General features: G+C 42.1%; 1 pseudogene; it reads right to left on the bottom strand.

The window, feature by feature from the left end:
- LOC145359784 (small ribosomal subunit protein uS19 pseudogene) overlaps positions 1–21,011 on the bottom strand; it is a 145,744-nt pseudogene extending 124,733 nt beyond the window's left edge.
- Between the last annotated feature and the right edge of the window lie 497 nt (positions 21,012–21,508).

Genomic DNA, 21,508 nt, shown 5'->3' with positions numbered 1-21,508 from the left:
GACTTCCCCCATAATCAATCACTTTGATGGTCATGCATTCAGTTTCCTGAAATTTCCTTTCTACACGTCTTCCCTTCTCTACCTCACTTCCCCTTGAGACATTCCTTAAACCAACCTTTCTGAGGAAGCTTTTGCTCATCTGACCTAATATTTCCTTAGGTTGCTTGGTATGATTCTGTGTTTCATGATGCCTTTGTGAAGCACCTTGGGGTGTTTTATGTTAAAGATGCTACATAAATATAAGTTCTCATTAAAATTCAGTTACACAGTAAAACCTATCAGGTTATTTTTGTGAAATTCAAAGATATTCTTTTGTTCCAAACTAAGATGATTAGAGGTTTAGATAGGGTGGATAGTGATAGCCTTTTTCCTCGGATGGAGAAAGCTAGCACGAGGGGGCATGACTTTAAATTAAGGGGGGGTAGCTACAGGACGGATGTCAGGGGTAGGTTCTTTACCCAGCGGGTGGTGAGGGATTGGAATGCCCTGCCTGCTGCAGTTGTAGATGCGTCTAGTTTGGGGGCGTTTAAGAGATCTCTGGATAGGTTTATGGACGAAAAGGGATTGGTATAGGCTAGTGGGTCATTGTTTTTGTAACTGGTCGGCGCAACATCGTGGGCCGAAGGGCCTGTTCTGCGCTGTAATGTTCTATGTTCTATGTTCTATGTTCTATCACTCTTGATCAATCCTCTTACTCGTGGACAACAGCCTTCATCGATTGACATACCAGCTTTCAAACTCCCTGCTACACATTCCTAAACTTAAGTGGCCTGTACCATAAGGCAGCATACTTGGGAAAAGGACATTCAGCAGTCCTGTGTTTCAACAATTTTACCTACCTTGGCCTCGACACCAGACAATTTGGGCTGTAGGCCAAAGCTCAACCTAACAAATACATATTGTTAAATCCCAGGTATTTTTTGTGAAATTCAAAGGTAAAATATACAATTTATTCATTTTGGTTTCAAGTTCAATGTAATTAATGAGAAACATGCCTTCATTTGGCAACAATCACAATGCACATTGTTACAGAGTCCCACCACGGGCCCGGGTCCAGATATATATTGCAATATCCCAGGTGCACACCTGACCTGCTCCTCTAAGCAGATGTGATATCCTCCCTCTGATCATGCAAGGTCAGTAGTAGAGGTCAACAGTTTCTGGCACCATATCTCCTTATAACATCGGAGTCGATGTATCAATGTGGACTGAATAGTAGGTAAAGACCACTGGTCTATCGAGTTTGCCTATATTTTCATTATGTAATTTCTGCACACTAACGTCACCCTCCTTCCCAACTACTACAATGCTAGTCACACCATCATCTGGAAGAGATGAACTAATAAGGGGAAACATTCTTTGATTAATGAAGGAAAAAAGCTCTTACAAATTCCTCTCTAAAACTCATAGATGATCAAAGAATGTCCTCGTCACCACGGAGACTGAGAGACATATTACCCAATACCCAACTCTAGGTCTCTATGTATTTATATCAAGCACACTGAGAATATATCTCATTCCATTTGAATGTCAGAAGCAACAATTAATCTTGTTTAAATATTTAAATGCAATGTTACTGTAGCTTGTGCTGGGATAGGTTTAATTTTGTATATAATGTTATGATTTGATTACTTTTATTTTATTACACATTCTGCACTTAATTCTGTTCTATTAATCATGTCACATTGTCATGAAGTAATTTGACGAATCATCCATCTTTACATCATGTAAAATGGAGAATTTACACCTTATGGATGCTACACCCCTGGGGGTATAGGCAGACATGATGTAGGTGAGCTTCTGATGTCTGAGCATCCAAGACACTCCCTATATTAGCAACATTTATTGATTTAGGCTGCTGAAATATATTTACGCTGACCTTGCATGTTAGACAAAGCTTCTTATTGCCTTAATCGAGTGAACTTCATTAAAGTAAATGTCCTGCCACACAGGTCTATGTTTGGCTCAGATCTTGCTTCTGAGGGCTCCTAATAGTCCATTTGCATTAGTGGACACAATTAGGTTCTTCAGAGTGGCAAACATTCCTGGATGTATCCCATACGGCTGCAAACCTCCAGGGATACTCTTAACTTTGCCTAACATAGTTGGGTAGCCTGGGTCCAAATTCTGATGCGGTCAGTCAGTGTTTCCTTAAATATTTTATGGTGATAAGAAAAATGAGCTACATCCTTTCATAGATAAGATTTTCCAAAAGCTAATGAATGTGTTTTATAAATGCTAAGGGTATGAGACCTTAGTGTGTGTGCTAGGGTGTGCCAGTGTTCAGCACAAATCAGGTGTGACAATGTATGCTGAATTTCTGCGGAGTTCAACCTTCATCTTTTACAAAAGGGTAGCAGTTTTGATGATGAGTATCGAATGAAAAATGAATGAACAACTGCGAGTCAGTTAGGTCCTACTGTCAGACCTTGAAACAAAACAAAATTAGAACACTGATTATCTATTCGGTAGCTTCAGATCAGATTCTAGTTATGGATAGCATCAGGATGTGAAAGCTATTGGCTGGAATTTTACCACCCTGCCTACCATGGGAATTGGATCGGGTGAGGGGCAGACCATGGAAAGGTCCATTTACTTCAGATGGGATTTTACAGTTTCAGGACAAGCGAGGCCATAAAATCCTACCAATTGTGTCTCATATTCCCCCAGAATGGAATCAATCTTAATTGTCCCCAGTTGTTCCCAAACAGGTGAAAGCAGGTAAACCAATCATTTTAGGCACTGCCCAATTTTTCTTTTCACTGAAGTCAATAAAAGAAAAGCCAGGCAAAGTACACAATGTTCAGTCTGCTCAGTGCCAACTGTTTCCTCCCCGGTACCTTGGGTTTCCATGTTACATTATATTTTTGTTCAAATAACTGGTGAAAATTTGTACTCAGTCTCTTCCGTGATAAAAACATTTAATTGTGAAACAGTAATCAAATTGGGAAGAATCAAGTTAAAATCCTGATTGGTACAATTAAGTCTCACGTACACAATCTCAAGCATCTAAGAACATAAAAAATAGGAACAGGAGATTAAACAAAATGATCCTCGAGCCTTCTCTATCATTCAATACAAATCTGACTCACCTCCTGTCTCAAATTCACTTTCCCACCCACTCCTCATATCCCTTGATTCGCTGAGACCAAAGGTCTATCTCAGCCTGAAAAATAGTGACGAAACATCCAACATAAACAATTCTAACAATTTCCACCCGTCTGAATAAATAAATGTTTCCTTATCTCAATCCTCAATGATTAACCCTTTATTGTGAGATTGTTCCTCTGAAGTCTAAATTTCCCAGCCAGGGAAAACAACACTTTTCATTGCCTTCACTGCAAAACCCCTTCAGAATCTTGTAGTTTCAATGGAAACACCTCTCACCCTTCTAAACTCCAGAGAGTATAGGCCCACAGTTTACTCAATCTTTCAGCTTGCTTCATCTGAATCACCTATTGCAGAAGTGATGGCAAAATGGACTTCTGCTACACACTGGTTGCATGTGTCCTAAAATTCATGTGTCCTAAAATTCATGTGTCCTAAAATTAACACAACATTTTGGCAAATTTGGATTATAGTTGATTACAGCAACAGAGTTGCAATGTTACTAAAGTTGGGAATTAAAAATTCCAGGATTCTTAACTTTTAAAGAAATTGGCAGAATAGAAAAGAGGATGGTTGGCCCTGATATTGATAGTGCCTGAAAACTGGTAACATTGGCATTGGGTTTGTACTGGATTTTGGATCTTAGCGGTTTTCAGATCAGGGCCAAGTTGGGTCAAGAGGGTCAAGAGATGCTCAGATTACTTGGTGCATGGGAAAAGACAGGCATGCAAAGCCGATAACTAGTCAATGCACATCCAGGCCAAAGCTGGTAAGTTAGCTTATTAACCTAAGAATAATTAACTTTCTACATGGTAGCTTAAAAAGATGCCCAATTTTCAGACATCACCAGTTTTAGGATAGCCGGGTTTGAGACACCTTGCCTATAATAAAGGATGGAGATAAAGACAGTTGAGAGAGAGGGGGGGTCATTAGCTCAGAAAATAAAGAAGTAAAATCAGTTTTGGTGGAGCTAAAAGCCAGCAAGGGACAGATAATGCTGATTGCCATTGTCCATATGGACCCTAACAGTAGATGGAGTGTAGGGCAGAGTTTAAATCAGGAAATTAGGTGTGCCTGGAATAAGGATGATATAGTAAATATGGAAGCCTTGAACATTGAATGGGCAAACCAGATATATTATGACAGTATGCAGATGAGTTTATGGCATGTATACAAGACTGTATTATTAGGGGTGTGTTGTAAGCTACTGAGAAAATCTTAATATGATTAAGCAGATTTATGAAAGGGAAATTGTGTTTGACAAGACTGTTAGAAGATTTGGAGATTGCAACTAACAGATAAAACGGAACCAGTGTATTTGGATTTTCAAAACACATTTGATTAGGCACCACATCAAAGGTCATTACAGCAAATTAGGTCTCTTGGGATTGGGGGTAATATATTAACATGGATTGAGAATTAGTTAAACAGAGAGTAGGAATACATAAGACATTTTACGGTTGACAGTGAGGTGCCACAAAGATCAGTACTTGAGCTTCAGTTATTTACAAACTACACTGATTACTTAGATGAAGGATTGAGTGTAATGTATCCAAGTATGATAATGACACAAAGTTAGGCAGGAAAGTAAGTGTTGTGGGAGATGCAAAGTGGCTGCAAAGAAATTTAAACAGTTTGGGGAGTGGATAAGAAGATGGCAGATTGAATAGAAGGCAGAGAAGTGTGATATTATTCCCATTTGATAGGAAAAACAAAAATATTATTTGATTGGTTAGAGATTAGGAAATGTTTGTACTCAGAGGGATTTGGATGTCCTTTACATATGATCATATGAATTAGGAGTAGGCCCCTCAGTGAATCACAACATGTTAACATACAGATACAGCAAGAAACTAGGAAGGCAAATGGTATGTTAGCTTTGTTACAAAGAAATTGGTGTGCAAGAGCAAAGAAATCTTCCTACAATTATAAAGAGCATTGGTGAGGCCACACTAGAATACTGTGTGCCGTTTTGGTCTCCTTACCTAAGAAAGTATATACCTGCCCTAGAGGGAGTGCAGCAAAATTTCACAAAATTGGTTATTCCTGGAAAGAGTGGATTGTCCTATGAGGAGAGATTGAATAGACAAAGCTTTATTCTCTGGGGTTTCAGAGAAAGGGAAATGACCTCACTGAAACATATAAATTCTTAAGGAGATTGACAGAATAAATGTTGAGAAAATGTCTGCCTGGCTGGGGATCTAGAGCAGTCTCAGAATTAGAGGTCAGCCATTTTGAAAAGAAATTCCTTCATTCAAAGGATTTTGAGTCTTTGGAATTCTCTACCCCCAGGGAGTTGTGGTTGCTCAGTCATTGAGCATATTCGCATCAGTGATCAATAAATTATTGATTACTAAAGAAATTAAAGAATATGGAGATAGTATGGGAAGGTAGAATTAACCAAATGGCCTACTCCAGCTCTTTTTTATACTCTCATGTTATTGCAAGCACAGTTATCTGTACAGTGGGCTACAAAAGTAGAGTTTCCTTGTTTTCATGATCAATAAGATGAAGGCTTTATCCAGGTCCAACACGTATGGTCAGCTTCAGCATCCTCAGTCATTTTAGGAATTGTTTCTATTCAAATAGTTTCCATTCAAACAATCATCTAATGGCTTCTTGAATGCTTCATTGAACCTGCTTCCACCACACTTTTAGACAGTGCATTCCAGACCTAAACCACTTGCTGTGTGGAAAAGCTTTTTCTCACATCACATATGCTCCTTTTGCAAATCACCTTAAATCTGTGCCCTCTTGTTCTTGATCCTTTCAAGAGCGGGTGCAGTTTTTCCTTACCTACTCTGTTGAGTCCCTTCATGATTTTGAACACGCTATCAAAACTCCTTTTAGCTTTTTTTTCTCCCAAGGGGAACACTCCCAACATCTCCAATCTCTCCCTATAACCGAACTTGCTCGTCCCTGGAACCATTCTAGTAAATCTCTTCTGCTCTCCCTCTATTGCGTTCGCATCCTTCTTAAGTGCAGTACTCAGAACTTCAGCTGAAGTCTTACTAGTGTCTTGTACAAATTCAGCATAACCTCATTGTTCAAGCTAACTTCCCACTATGTTTAACAAATGCCATACAGAACCTATATGCAATAGGATAAAATCAAATTACTACAGATGCTGGAATCTGAAACCAAAAGAGAAAATGCTGGAAAATCTCGGCAGGTCTGGCAGCATCTGTAAGGAGGAAAAAGAGCTGACATTTCGAGTTCAGGTGACCCTTTATCCACATCACATAGGCTTCTATATGTGATGGACATATGCTGCACAAAGGGTCATCTGGACTCAAAACATTGTCTCTTTTCTCTCCTTACATATACTGCCAAATCTGCTGAGATTTTCCAGCATTTGGTCCTCTGTTCTATTCCTAGAAAATACCTAAGATATTTATGGAATGCAGAGGGAGAATGACAGCTGATCCTTGATTTCCCAAATTTGCTCCTGAATAGCACTGAACTTGAAACTTTTCTCTGGTGTCTGCATCTGAAGAAGGGGCAACAATTCATGCAAATGAATGTCAGAGATTGTTATATTCAAGCTTTCTCTTACAGCAGTATGTACAGTTCAAGGACAAACTGTTCCCACAGAAACCTAATATTACTGCTTTCAGAACTGCCGCTTAAGCACAATCTGTCCTCAGGGACAGACTGCTACTCATTTTTTCACAGATTAATAAAGTTCTTTGATTTTCTAAAAATAAATAAAGAATTATGCTGTTTCTGGAGCTTGTTGTAGAATGACTTTCATCCTTACACTGAGTGAGGAGGGCTGCGTTCAGTTCTACCCTTACTTTTCTGATATTGTCTGTCTGGAAGCAGAGACGGGGAGTGGGGGCAAATGTGTGAGGCATGGGAGTGGTGGCAGGGGGTAATAACCACAACACCATGACAGCTGCATAATTTGCCTGGGTCTCTTCTGAGCCACAAACACCTGTTTACCTAGCACAAAGTAAGAACCACAATTCTCCCCATCCCCCATCCCCCACCCACCAACCCCACTCCACCCCCCCCCACCCCCACTCCCCACCCCCACAATCACACTCTTCCTGACTGTATAACTACACCAGGAATAATCTCCCACTCACAAGGGATAGAACCTTTAAATAAACAAAAAGACCACTGCTGTGCAATGTGTAGCTTCTGGCGTATGAGGTTTAACTTCAAAGTTTATCATCTTCATCAGCTGCAGTCATAAGTCCTGTGTCACTACCTTTGATTCACCCATGACTCTCCCATGTAAGAAAAACGAATGTGTGTGTTTAAAGTTGCACCCAAACTTCCTCTTTTAACCTAGGTTCTACATGTACCCTCGTCATTTTGAAACTATGCCTGACTGGAACTCCATGCTCTGTGGCAGTGGGCATCTGTGCAATGCTTAGCGCTCAAGGTCCTTACCCTCAGAAACTGACTAACCCAAGTAAAGCATTTTGCCTTTCGATCCTATAAAAATGACTGCATTGCCCATTGAGTATAATTGAAGAAAGTTATCCAATAAACATACTGCAAAGGGAAATTCATCTTGTTTTGGTTGAAGGAAGTGTATTATTCAGAATACTTCCCTTTGATAAATGCTGTGGTAGTTATAACAAAGACAATGCTGCTACAATTTCTCACAACTTCAGTAGTGCAATCAAATATTAGCCAATGGTATACTCCAAAATTTCTCAGACCACAGTTCTGTCTTAAAATCAGTTCTGACCCAGAAACACTGGTCCCTGCTCTGAAGACATTAGTATATCTGTGGAATTTGTTACTGCAGGGGCTGTGTCATTATACGTTTCAAGGTTTGTGATAGAGAGATTTTTAGTTAGTAGCAGAATCAAGGTTTAAGAACATAAGAAATAGGATTACGGGAATAAGGCTGGAAAGTGGAGTTGAGGATTTTCAAATCAGATCAGTCATGACCTCATTGATTGGCAGAGCAGACTCGATGGGCTGAATGGTCAACTTCTGCTCCTACGCCTTATGATCTTACTCTGCAAATTCCCACTGGGGACTAATGATAGAATTGGGTGTAAATTCCATCCACCTCATCGATGGCCTGACATCAGGAATCAGGCACAAATGTTGACAAGGCATCTCCCATCAGAATTCCCAGTGCTCCTGTTGCACACTCAGAGCTCTTCAGGCAGAATAATGGCCTATAAGGTCCAAATTTCTCTATAATATAGTGTTAAAATTGAATTTCCTATGAAGGGAGATTATCAACAGGTCTTTAATTTTCAACAAGTCTGACAGGTTCAAATCACAGTAAGAAGTCTGACAACACCAGGTTTAAGACCAACCAATTTATTTGATAGTAAACTCACAAGCTTCCGGGGTTTGCCCCTTCATCGAGCGACTTAAACCTGGTGTTGTCAGACTTCTTACGGTGTTTACCCCAGTCCAATGCCGGCATCTCCACATCAGGTTCAAATCAAGCAGACTTTAAGCAGTGTTTTGTTCTTTCTTCTACCTATCCTACTCCCCTGCTAAGACGTGACAAAAGAGGTGATCTAATTCAAATATTTAAACGCTAAAGGGATTCAAGAAGGTAGATACAGAAATGGAATCTAAAAAGAGGTATATTAAAGTTATAGCAAAAACATTGAAAAATGAAATGAGGAAGCACTTTTTCACACAGATTTATGTGGAAATCTTGAAATTTCTGCCCCAAATGACTGTGTTTGCTAGATCAATTGAAATGTTGAAGGTTAAAATTGATATATTTTTCTTAATTAAGGGATATGCACCAAAGCAAGTAAATAGACTTGAGATGTGATTCATCATGATCTAAGTGAATGGTAGAGAATGCCAGATGAGCTGAATGGCCTACACCTGTTGCTATATTAATTAGTTAGATCCCATCATCTATGATCCTAAAAACCATGGTTCTGTAAGAAGCGGACAGGCCCCACATAAAGCAAGAAGGCCTATTATGTTAATAGGGCCCAATTGCATTTTAACAGAGAACTGAAGGGGAAGTCACTCTCACTAGGTTGGTAGATGCTTCTCTGAACCTACACGGAAAGTTGTAGACCTGAATATCTCTGCTTCCCTTTCCCAAAGTCCTTCCAAGGACTGCACATTGGTGGATAGACCTTAGAAACTCACTCCTTGCAGGCCTATGTTTTAGTGAAATCATCTCCCATTTCTCTAAACCATATAATGCAAACCTAATCTACTTAGCCTCTCATCAGAAGACAATTTCCTCATCCCAACTGGGAACAATCAAGTGAACCTTTGCTGTGCTGCCTTCACTGCAAGTATATCCTTCCTTATTTAGCAAACTAAATCTGCTCACAATGCTCCAAATGCAGTCTCAATAAAAACCTCCAAAATTGTAGCAAGACTTCATTATTCCTGTACACCAATCCCCCTACTATAAATGTCAATATTCCTCTTGCTTTTCTCATTGTTTGCTATTGCTAACTTCCTGCATCTGTGCATGAGTGCTCCCCAGACTATTTGAACATCAACATTTACAAGTTTTATACCTTTAAAAAATATTTTGTTTTTCTATTTTTACAGCCAAAACAAACAACTTCACACTTGCTCACATTATATTCCAGCTGCCATTTTGTTGCCCAGTCATTGAACCTGTCTTTATCTTGCCTGAACTCCCCACGGTTTTCCTGCCCAACTAGCTTTGCACCAACAGCAAACTTAGATACATTATTCTGTCTTTTTATTTAAGCCATTAGTATAGATGGCGTATAGTTGAGATGCCAGCACTGATCCTTGCAGCACTCCTGTAACCACAGCCTGCCAACTTCAAAATGCCCTGTTTATGTCTGTGCTCTGCTTCCTGTTCATTAATGAATCTTCTAAACCATGCTAATATATTAGCCGAAAATCTCTGGCCTCCCATCAGCAGGTTTCTCAGCAGTGAGAGGCATTGCACCACCAATGCTTCTACTTTCTCAGAAGACTAAGGAAATTTGGCATGTCCGCTGTGACTCTCACCAACTTCTACAGATGCACCACAGAAAGCATTCTTTCTGGCTGCATCACAGCTTGGTATGTCCAAGACATATTCTGTCCAAGACTGCAATAAACTACATAGGGTCATGAACGAAGCCCGGTCCATCACTCAAACCAGCCTTCCACCCACTGACTTTGTCTACACTTCCCTCTGCCCTGGAAAAGCAACCAGCATAATTCAGGACCTCACACACCCTGGACGTACTCTCTTCCAACTTCTTTCCTCGGGAAAAGGATATAGAAGTCTGAGGTCACGTACCAACTGACTCAAGAACATCTTCTTCCCTGCTGCTGTCAGACTTATGAATGGACCTACCTTGATACTTCTCTATACCCTAGCTATGACTGTAACACTACTTTCTGCACTCTCCTGTTTCCTTCTCAAAGAATGGTATGCTTTGCTTATAGAGCACATAAGAAACCATACTTTTCACTGTATGTTAATACATGTAACAATAATAAATTAAATCAAATCAAATCATCATTCACCAGTGGCAGGATCTCCTGGTCTTGCTATTGTCAATGGGATTTTCCATTGTGGCCTCACCTCACTGCCAGGAAACCCAAAGTGGTGGGGGTACGTTGCCGGAGAGGCCAGAGAATTTGCCACTAGCAAACAGCCAGAGAATTCCATCCACTGTCTCCAACTCCATGAGCCTTTATCTTGTCAGTTAACCTTCAGTGTGGCACCTTATCACATCTTCTTAAGTTCTCTGCTCAAAGGTAGCACCACAAGTAGAGCAATGAGACAGGTCCCTAATCCACATCAAGCAGAAAGCCGGGGGGTCAAGCCCCTGTTGGCACCAATCTGATGCACACTGTCTATCAAGCCACCTTCCTTCATCCACCTGAAGGAGTCTTACTTGGAGCTATGGTGATGCTCCAATTTCCTTCCATCGTATGACAGACCAGGAATTTCTTCCACTCTTACCACCGACCACATGTTGGAAAGATTTTCAAATTCATTGTCGATTATGAACACCTCTTTGTTGACCATCAAGTCTGGCATGGGAATCAAACACAGAACTTCTGGCCGAAAAGCAAGGACACTACCCAGTGTGCCACAAGACCTCCAATATATCAAATGCCCTGTACTGGTTTCTGTCTATCTGCCTTATTAGTTACGGTAAAATCTTTATTATCAGGTATGCAGAGGGAATAGGTGGTATCAGTTAATGAAATACACCAGTTAACTAAGATGTAAGGTGAATTCTGCTTTCTCATCTAGTCAGGAAGCTCCTTTTTTTGTCTTTTAATGATGCAGGTGTTGAGGATCTGTGACAGATTCAGGAGCATATGGATCTAGTGAGCGGTGCCAACTGGACATGATGCTGCAGGAAAGTGGGAGGCTGAGACCAAAGCAAAGGCTATCACCCCATACCAACTAGTTCAACAATTATTAATGAGGCTGGGACTGATGAGGGGTGAGCAGGTGAACAAGTGTTAGCACAGAGTTCTGAGTGATAAAAAACATCTCCAGTTGAAAAACAAATCCAACAGGCTCAACCCCAGACTTCTATTAACGAGCGAATACTAGTTGGTCGAGTTTTGATTACAGAAATATTACTGCCAATCTTTAAAACACCAAATATATTTGTCAAACAGGATTGCCCTTTTGTAAGACAGCTATTTTGACTTGTTCTAATCATACAATACATTTCTAATTGCATTGTTAAGACTTGCAGAGTTATAAGGAGATGCTGGATAGACTGGAACTTTTTTCTCTGGAGCGTAGAAGGCTTAGGAATGATCATATACAGGTCCATAAAATAATGATAGAGCAGCTAGATAGTCAACATCTTTTCTCAAAGATAGGAGAGTCTAAAGCTAGATTTAGGGTGAGAGGGGAGAGATACAAAAGGGTCTAGAGAGGCAATTTTTTTCACGCAGAGGGTGGTGAGCGTCTGGAACAAGCTGCCAGAAGTAGTAAAGGCGGGTACAATTTTGTCTTTTAAAAAGCATTTAGGCAGTTACATGGGTAAGATGGGTATAGAGGGATATGGGCCAAACACGGGCAATTGAGGACAAGCTTAGTGGTTAAAAACAAAGGAGCGGCACGGACAAGTTGGGCGGAAGGGCCTGTTTCCATGCTGTAAACCTCTATGACTTCCTCAGTAATAGAATCCAGCATTTGCCCAATGACTGATGTTGGGCTAACTGGCCTGTAGTTTACGCTTTCTCTCCCCCTCATTTCTTGAAAAGCAGTGTAACATTTGCCAACCTCCAAACTGATGGGGCCATTCAGGAATCTAAGGAATTTGGAATAATTAAAGCTGATGCATTGACTATTTCTGCAGCTATCTCTTTTAGAACCATATGGTGTAGGGCATCAGGTCCTGGGTGTTTGTCAGATTTTAGTCCCCTAAATTTCTCCAATAACTTTTCCCTGCTGATACTAATTATCTTAGTTTCTTCACTCCTTTTAGCCCCGAGGTTACCCTTTATTCCTGGAACGTGTTGAAGATTAGGAGGCTGGCACAGATATAGTCATTGACAATGGAGAGATGGAAATCGCCCACATACTTTATGGTAGAACTGGAAATCACAATGTCATTTGACACATAAATGCTGAATTGCTGTCACATCAAACAGAATTGTCAAGATCATGGTAGACTTCAAAGCTTTTCCAAATGCGAATTCTAATTCATGTCTTTCAGCTCCCACAACTCCTTCAAAAGTGATGCAGGAATTGGAGTGGGAAGAAGTTGAGGAGTTCTCAGAGGAGAATGTGCAGGCTGAGGGAGCAATCGCATGACTCATGCAGATATACACTCCTCAGTGAGGACTCCATGAGAATTAACAAGTGGCCACATGCTGAGGAGCACATTGCATGTGACCAGGAACTTGAGGCAGGAGCAGGAGCTGGAGGCAGGTACAGCAGTGCAGAGTCCCAGTCAGAGAGTATAGGAAACTCCAAGCTCTGCTCAGCTTTATGCAGTTGCTGAACTTCAGGAGTCATTCATAAAAAGTGCATGTCTGAAGGAGCAAAAGGAAATGTGTGAGATTCTGTCAACATTTCTACAGGCAGTGGGCACTTCTGAGAGAGACTGAGGAGTCCATTTCTAGGATGAGTGCTGATATCTCAGTCAATTACACAAATGTCCATCTCCCTGGAAAGAATCAGATGCAGGCTAGCAAGTGTATGCTCAACATAAACAAAGACTTTTTCACTCTGTCACTTTGTGCAGAATGCAGTAGAGTTTGCCTTGGTGGCTCAGCACTTCGTTGAAATGCAGATAAGTTCTCGCAAACTCTAGGTTAGCAGTGAAATGTAGATGGGCCACGGGGTGGTGGGGAGAGGAAGGAGGGACAGAAAAGTCATAGGAACATAGGAATTAAGAGCAGAAGTAGGCAATTCAGCCCTTTGAACCTGCTCCGCCATTCAATCAGATTATGGCTGTTCTCTCCCTGGTTTCAAATCCACCTCCTCACTTGTGTCCCATATCCCTTTAACCTGTTTTTTTTATATCAGAATATACCTACCTCCTTCTTGAAATCATTTAATGCTTCAGACTCCATGGGGCAGTGAGTTCCACAAATTCACCACCTTCTGTGAGAATAGTTCTTCCTCACCTCAATTTTAAATCTACCACCTCTCATCCTATATCTGTGACCTCTTGATCTAGATCATCCTACAAGGGAAACATTTGGTCTACGTTTACTTTATCAATCCCTTTTAGTATTTTGTGTACCTCATCAGATCCCCTCTCATCCTTCTAAATCCCAGTGAGTATAACAAACAAAAAATAAAGAACAGTACAGCACAGGAGCAGACCCTTCGGCCCTCCAGGCATGTGCTGAACATATTGTCCTGTCCAGATCAGCTGCTTATATCTCTCTATTCCCTGTCTGTTCATGTTCTATCAGATAAGTCTTAAATGTCGCTAACGTATCTGCCTCAATCACTTCACTTGACAGTGCATTCCAAACCCCCACCACTCTCTATGTAGAAAACTCCCCCTGCACATCCCCAATGAACCTTTCCCCCCTTATCTTGAACCTGTGCCCCCTTGTAATTGTCATTTCAACCCTGGGAAAAAGCTTTCAACTGTTCACCTTATCTGTACCCTTCATAATTTTATAAACTTGTTATATTATAAATTTTATAAGCCCAAACTGTTTAATCTCTCCTCATACGTCAACCCTTTCATCCCTGGAATCAATCTGAAATTGAAGTCTTTCCTCATTGCAACACCACTCCTCATTCCTTGCAACTCCCTGGAGACAAGGCTGTACATGATCTCTTCTTCCTGATGACCGGGTCTGTCCCTGTGCAGAGACACAGAAATGTCCGCCACAGGAATTTCATCTGTAACAGCAGGGGAACAAGCACTTGCCTCTCACCCTGTTGATATCACTGGGGTAACATTCCTTAGATATAATACAAAACAATAGAGGACAGTTTTTTAGTTTCCCAGTGGGATTCATTTGGGAGTTCATAATTACATCACTACAGAGATGGAAATGGAAATTAGTCAAGCATTTACATTGAATACTTGATTGTTCTGTCACTTCCATTGTTGCATTTTGAATTCCAAATAAACAGTAGCCTTTGGGAGAATGGAATGACTACAATGGAAGACAAGCAATAGATGTGAATGTTGTGGGAAGATTTATGATTGCGGGAATGATATGTTTTGGGAAGGCTGGATCAGAGGGTTTAACATTGCACTGTCATGTGACTTCACGCACTCAGGATATCTGAAATGCTGCCATATGTGTCCTCTGGAAGCCAGATGAACAGCTGCAGCCACCCTGGCCACATCAGGATCCTCCTCTGAGGATATTGAACATTCATCACCTCCTTCTTCCTGCAGCCTAAGGGCATGATCTCTCTGCAGTTCATGCCATGCTCCTGCGAGGTCGGATAATTTGGCAGCTAGCCAAATCTCCATTCACTGCAGCAGGATGGGAAAATCCCGCCGGCAAGAATGGTGATAAAATTCCGGCCACAGTCTACTCTACAGTAAACGTTACGGAAGGCACAGCAGACCACTATCATTCTCAACACCACGCTGGTCTATATTGACTTGTGCTCCCAGATCCATCAAGGCACCTGAATCACACCTTCAGGAACCCAATGGTTTGCTCAATGATTTCCCTTGTGCTCATGTGGCCTTTACTGGACCTCTTCTCAGTACCAATGGTAAGGCTTCTCACAAGAATCATGAACCAGGTCCTCGTAGGGGAGACCTCAGCTCCAAGGACTCACCCACTCACACTGTGTGGAGATGTGACCATAAATGGGAGGTGTGACTGTTACAGAATGAATGTTTCATCAGCTTCCAGGGTATCGTACACAGACAATCATGAAAATCCTCTGGTGGTCACATACACTGATGGAGTGCAATCTTTCCAACTGATAAATATTCCAGGATAATCTGAGGCATATTGATCATCCCAGGACTGCTGGCTATGACTCTCTGTATCTGTGAAAATGCAGTCAATTAAGTAAATCCAACAACTTGTCTAACTTACTTATCCATGTCAAAGTGAATATAAAGGTGGCCTTACCAAACATAGTATTGATCACCTGGGCAATACACTTGAGGGAACAGATTGTGAAAACCTGCAGGAACCACCAGCAGACCCATGGAAAGAGCTAGAATTAAAGAAAACTCAAGACTGTGGTGACCATGCTGACCATTTAGAAAAAATTATTTAGAAAAAATTATTAGGGATAGGATTTATAGTTATTTAGAGAGTAATGAATTGATTGGAGATAGTCAGCATGGTTTTGTGGAGGGTAGGTCGTGCCTTACTAACCTTATTGAGTTCTTTGAGAAAGTGACCAAAGAGGTGGATGGGGGTAAGGCAGTTGACGTGGTATATATGGACTTTAGTAAGGCATTTGATAAGGTTCACCATGGAAGGCTTCTGCAGAAAATGCAGATGTATGGGATTGAGGGTGATTTGGGTAATTGGATCAGGAATTGGCTAGCAGATAGGAGACAGAGGGTGGTGGTTGATGGTAAGTTTTCATCATGGAGTTCAGTTACAAGTGGTGTGCCTCAGGGATCTGTTTTGGGGCCACTGCTGTTTGTAATTTTTATAAATGATCTGGATGAGGGTATAGTTGGGTGGATTAGTAAATTTGCTGATGACACCAAAGTCGGAGGTGTGGTAGATAGTGAGGAAGGGTGTCATAGTTTACAGGGAGACTTGGACAAGTTGCAGAGCTGGGCCAAGAGGTGGCGGATGGAGTTTAATGCGGAAAAGTGTGAGGTAATTCACTTTGGCAGGAATAACAGATGTGTAGAGTATAGGGCTAACGGTAGGACTCTGAATAGTGTGGATGAACAGAGGGATCTAGGTGTATGTATACATAGATCCCTGAAAGTTGGGAATCAAGTAGATAGGGTTGTTAGGAAGGCATACGGTGTCTTAGCGTTTATTGGTAGGGGGATTGAATTTAGGAGTCGCAGCATCATGTTGCAACTGTACACAACTCTGGTGCGGCCGCACTTGGAGTACTGTGTGCAGTTCTGGTCCCCACATTATAGGAAGGATGTCGAGGCTTTGGAGAGGGTGCAGAGGAGGTTTACCAGGATGTTGCCTGGTATGGAGCGGAGGTCCTATGAGGAGAGACTGAGGGATTTGAGGTTGTTTTCGTTAGAAGGAAGGCGGCTAAGAGGGGACCTTATTGAAACATATAAGATGATTAGAGGTTTAGGTAGGGTGGACAGTAATAGCCTTTTTCCTCGGATGGATTTGAACCTGGGCCCCTGGAGCATTAGCTGAGTTTCTGGATTAATAATCTAGCGATAATACCACTAGGCCTCCCTAGTATCACTTCCCATATAACCTACCATGAAGGCCTGAGCCTCTTGAGGTGCTGTTGTTCTGACACATTGAGGAAGATGATCCCTGATTGTACACCCTCTGCTGGGGACATTTGAGCTTTGAGCTGAAGCTCTGTGACCATCCTCTCTGTCCTGTGAAGGAGCATGTGGCTGCAGGGAAGGCAGCTGTTGTTGGTACTGTTGTTGCTCATACTGCTACTGTTAATTGTTCCTATTGGATTGGCTGCTAATTGGAGTGACTCCTCATCAGATGTTCATGTAATAGCAGCATGAGCTGGTCCCCTGATGCAGTGAAGGCTGATGTGGAGATGCTGTGTCCAACAGGTTTATTTGGTAGCAAATGCCACTAGCTTTCGGAGCGCTACTCCTTTGTCAGGTGAGTGGGGAGTTCCCATTCTCCACTCACCTGACAAAGCGAAGTGAAGGCTGGGAGCAGGCAAGTGCAGATCAAAGACGACAAAGTCCAAGATTGGCAAAGTGTCACTGACAGATTGGAAGTCACTTGTAAGGCAGTGAAATCAGGCTCCCAGAAGTCCTGTGAGCACAAACCTTTTAAATTAAAAGGGCAGCAGCTACGTAGTTTGACTCTTTAAAGGCTTCCAACCTGCCAGTTTCAGTAAGTGTGACTCCCTGATGTTCCCACTTTGTTCACCCTGGCAAGTTGCACACAGCTCAGGAGACTCATGTGCAGGCTGTTAGAGCCAGAATCCTGACTGAAAGGTTTAATTAATTGGATATTTAAATATGTGAATGACTCACATGGCATCTCCACAGCAGTTTCCCACTTGCCCTGGACTATGCTGCAGAAACGAGTGGAATCATGTTGGATTTTTGACGCGTTAGCATTTTCCAAGAATTTAACCTTCTACCCCCCCACCCCAACCTGAACCTGAAGCCGCCCTTTCACCTCCCCAAACCCCACACAACCTGGCAGCCAACATTCTACCCAGAGATTGGGAATTGGAGCATCTTATAATCACCTTAGGAACTGGTTAGGGTCCAATCCACGAGGTTATTATTAAATCTTACTCCTGGCAACCCCTCCTCCTCAGGGAGCAGGAAGATTTGTCAATTGTATTTAAATTTCAAAAGTACTTCCTGCACTGTGAAGCATTTTGGGTATCCCAGAGGCAATGATAGGCCCTGTATAAATCCTGGTTCCTTTTCTCTGTTGGGTCCACAATGAGTTTTATTAATTTAATTGATGTTTTGGTTATTGAGTCCTTTTATATTTTGTCCTCTTATATTAAGTGACTTTACAACAGGGTGCAGCCACAGGTAACTAATAAAGAAAGATGTCTCACCAGTTTGACCTTTGTGGTTGATTCACTACAGAAATATGAACCAATAATGATCACATGAAAAAAAAGGTTACCACCAAAATCGTGGTAATACTGAAATAGACACTGACAACAAATGCAATTCCAGACAATATATGTATGTGCAGTAGCTCAGTGTGTGAATGTATCTTTTGGTACTGAACCATGTAGGTCAGAAAAAAATTTTATTCAATTCCGGTCTTTGTTAAAACCATAGGCACAGAAACAGACATTCAGCCCAGCAATAGTCAGCTTGTCTTCCTCCATGAGCCATGGAATCTGATTCCATTCTACTGATCACCCTCTCTCTTGGACTGTCTAATAATTCTCTTTTCCAAAAAACTACCTAATGCCTCTTTTTAAAAGATATATATTAAGCCATGATCATCTGTTCCAAGTGGTGGGTGAAATGGCTTCTACTTGAATCCTTTTCTCACAAAGAATGACATCAGAAGTCACATAACTCAGAGGTCACATGGTTCTTGCAAACTGCAGGACGTGACACGCAAAGTGCACAAAGGCATTTCTCACCATCATTTCATAAAAATAACACATTGCATGCATTATCATTTGCAGTAACAAATAATCCACAATCTATAAGGGCAACCTCAACCCCTTTAAAAAAGCCATCAACCGGAAGCAGAAACCTGTTCATTGTAGTCTGCCTCACTTCCACTGGTCTCTATACATGCATTGCACACATATACCCATACGTTCTGAGCTCCAGGGCAGTATAAATGGCCGGTGATGCACTGGGAGAGCCTGTTCCATGTCCCCCCAGACTGGCACCCCTTCCCAATTGATACTCCTTCCTGACCCTCACCCCTTCCTGACTGACATGCCCCGACACATAAGAACATAAGAACATAAGAAATAGGAGCAGGAGTAGGCCATCCAGCCCTTCGAGCCTGCCCCGCCATTCAATAAGATCATGGCTGATCTGTCGCTGCTCAGTTCCACTTTCCCACCCTCTCCCCATAACCCTTAATCCCCTCTCCTATCAAAAACCCATCAACACCTCTGCTGCCAACAGATGCTGCCCTCCCCAAGTGACACACCTGAGCTCCACAATCCTACCCACTCAACTGATAGGCTTACCTTCTCCCTGGACTGGATGTATCTGGTCGTTTGTTTTCACCACGTACAAACAAGGTGACGACTGATTTACACAGTTGCTAAATGGACTAAATTTTGTTATGTGCATTGACATTTTGCCCTCTGACTGGCTCTCAAGTTCTCAACTCTGGCAGTGATTTGGTCGTTTTATGAAAGTAAGTTTATTTATTAATCACAAGTAAGACTAACATTAACACTGCAGTGAAGTTACTGTGAAAATCCCCTAAAATCCACACTCCAGCGCCTGTTCGAGTACACTGAGGGAGAATTTAGCATGGCCAATGCACCTAACCTATATATCTTTGGAGTATGGGAGGAAATCGGAGCAGACACGGGGAGAACATACAGACTCCACACAGACAGTGACCCAAGCTGGGAATTGAACCTGTGTCCCTGGAGCTGTGGAGCAGCAGTGCTAACTACTGTGTCATCGTGCCGCCTCGGTCACTTTGGATTGAAAGTGAAGTTTTGCTTTCTGCCATTTCACTTTGAGTTTGTCAATCAGTCAGGTCACTGCTTTTGGCTTCAGTAGTTTTGTTTTAGCATTGGAAGAGTAGTTTGGGTATGACATGATATTAGTCACTGGACTGGACTACTTTCCATCTCTGATCCATGTGAAATACCACAAACCTCTTTTGGTACACGGAGGGGTATCAGTCCAAGCTCTTGTCTTGTTTAAGCTGAGATGAGAGGATTTTGTTTAGTGTCTATTATCTGGAACTGTAGATCCTCTTTCTTTCTGTAGCATTCGTCTCTCAGCTCAAGTTTGTCCTCTTGGGACAGAATTTTCCAGTTTTTTTTCCTAAATGGTTGCCTCTGGTGGGAAAAGTGAAGGGCCGCCAGTCAGCTGCCTTGTCTGTTTTTCCCACCATATTTTCAAACATTTTGAAAAGGAAATGGGAGAGGCAGCTCCCACCACGTCATGCTGGTGTGCCGCGCTTCGAGTCAGTCTGATCGACCAGCAACCTCGACCCCTTTAAAAAGGGCACACTAATCTGAAAAAAAAATGAAGGCACCCCACAGAACACCACCCTCCCATCCCCCCTTCCCCCCCCAATGGACATGGGACCCTTTCACCCAGGAAACCACCCTACAGCCATGGAAGCCCTCCCCTCCCCTCCCCAGCCCTCCTCCTCACCCCTATGGACACAGCCTCTTGGCAATGCCAGGGTTCAGTGCCAGGGTATCACCCAGGCATGACCCTCTGCCACCCTGGAGGCTGTACTTATACCTGTGCAACTCGCAGCAAGGACCATTCACTAGATCCCCATTTCTTCAGAGCTGTTGAAAACCCCATCAAAGTGACATCACGTTGTTGGGGAAGGGGGAGGAATCAGAATATGGGGGGATAATACACTGGTGATGCCCACTATGTGTACTTAAATGAATGCAAATGGTGTTCCAGCCTTCCATAACAGGAACATCTTTACTTCATTGGCAGAGGGTTGGGACAATCTCAACAGGAAATTCCACCAGTGTAAAAGCTATTTGGGCATTCCCATTGGATACACCACATTGTCCGGCTTCCCTGCTTGCCGAAAATGGGGCAGAAAATTACCCCCACCTTGGGTATGAACATCATTCTATCATACAGCTTCAATTTTAACGTCAAAGGTTTCATTGTTGAGCGTCCATCATGAACAACTTCACACAGGTCTGCGAAGCTCATGATGTTGCACGTAGCATCAGTGTCCATCTACCACCTAATGTTCTCTTTCTGCAGTTAGCATTCCAATAATCATGAACCACGTTTTGATTAATCTTGCAATTTGAGAGCACAAGCCTGTTCTAAGGTGTAGAGAGATTAGTCAGAATTATCATGCATATAGAGTGACTTGTGAAAATCGTTCTTTGACATTTCTCTGGAAAACACCTCTATTGGCTTGCTTTTCCTTCTTCTGGCAAAACATAGCATGCAAAAGTGATTCAACTTTTGCAGTCACAGCACTTCTTTCCCTGTGCTGGATGTTGTTCCTTTTCTTTTGTGCACTGTCCTCCACAATATTTATATCCAGTGTTCAGACCTTGATCTTTCTGCTGGCCCTTCTGTAAATAGTTCTTTCTTTTCTCCATTAGAAGGCCTGAACTGCCTCTCTGCACAGTGCAAAGCCTCATCAATTCTCCTATCAATACTCTCCAGCTGATGATTAACCACTTCAGAGCTACTGCCCATGCCAATAGCTTTCCTGAGAG

This window comes from Carcharhinus amblyrhynchos, chromosome 2, assembly GCF_965287045.1.
Source record: "Carcharhinus amblyrhynchos chromosome 2, sCarAmb.v2.hapA, whole genome shotgun sequence".
Classification (NCBI taxonomy): domain Eukaryota; kingdom Metazoa; phylum Chordata; class Chondrichthyes; order Carcharhiniformes; family Carcharhinidae; genus Carcharhinus; species Carcharhinus amblyrhynchos.
This window is presented reverse-complemented; position numbering and strand designations above follow the sequence as displayed.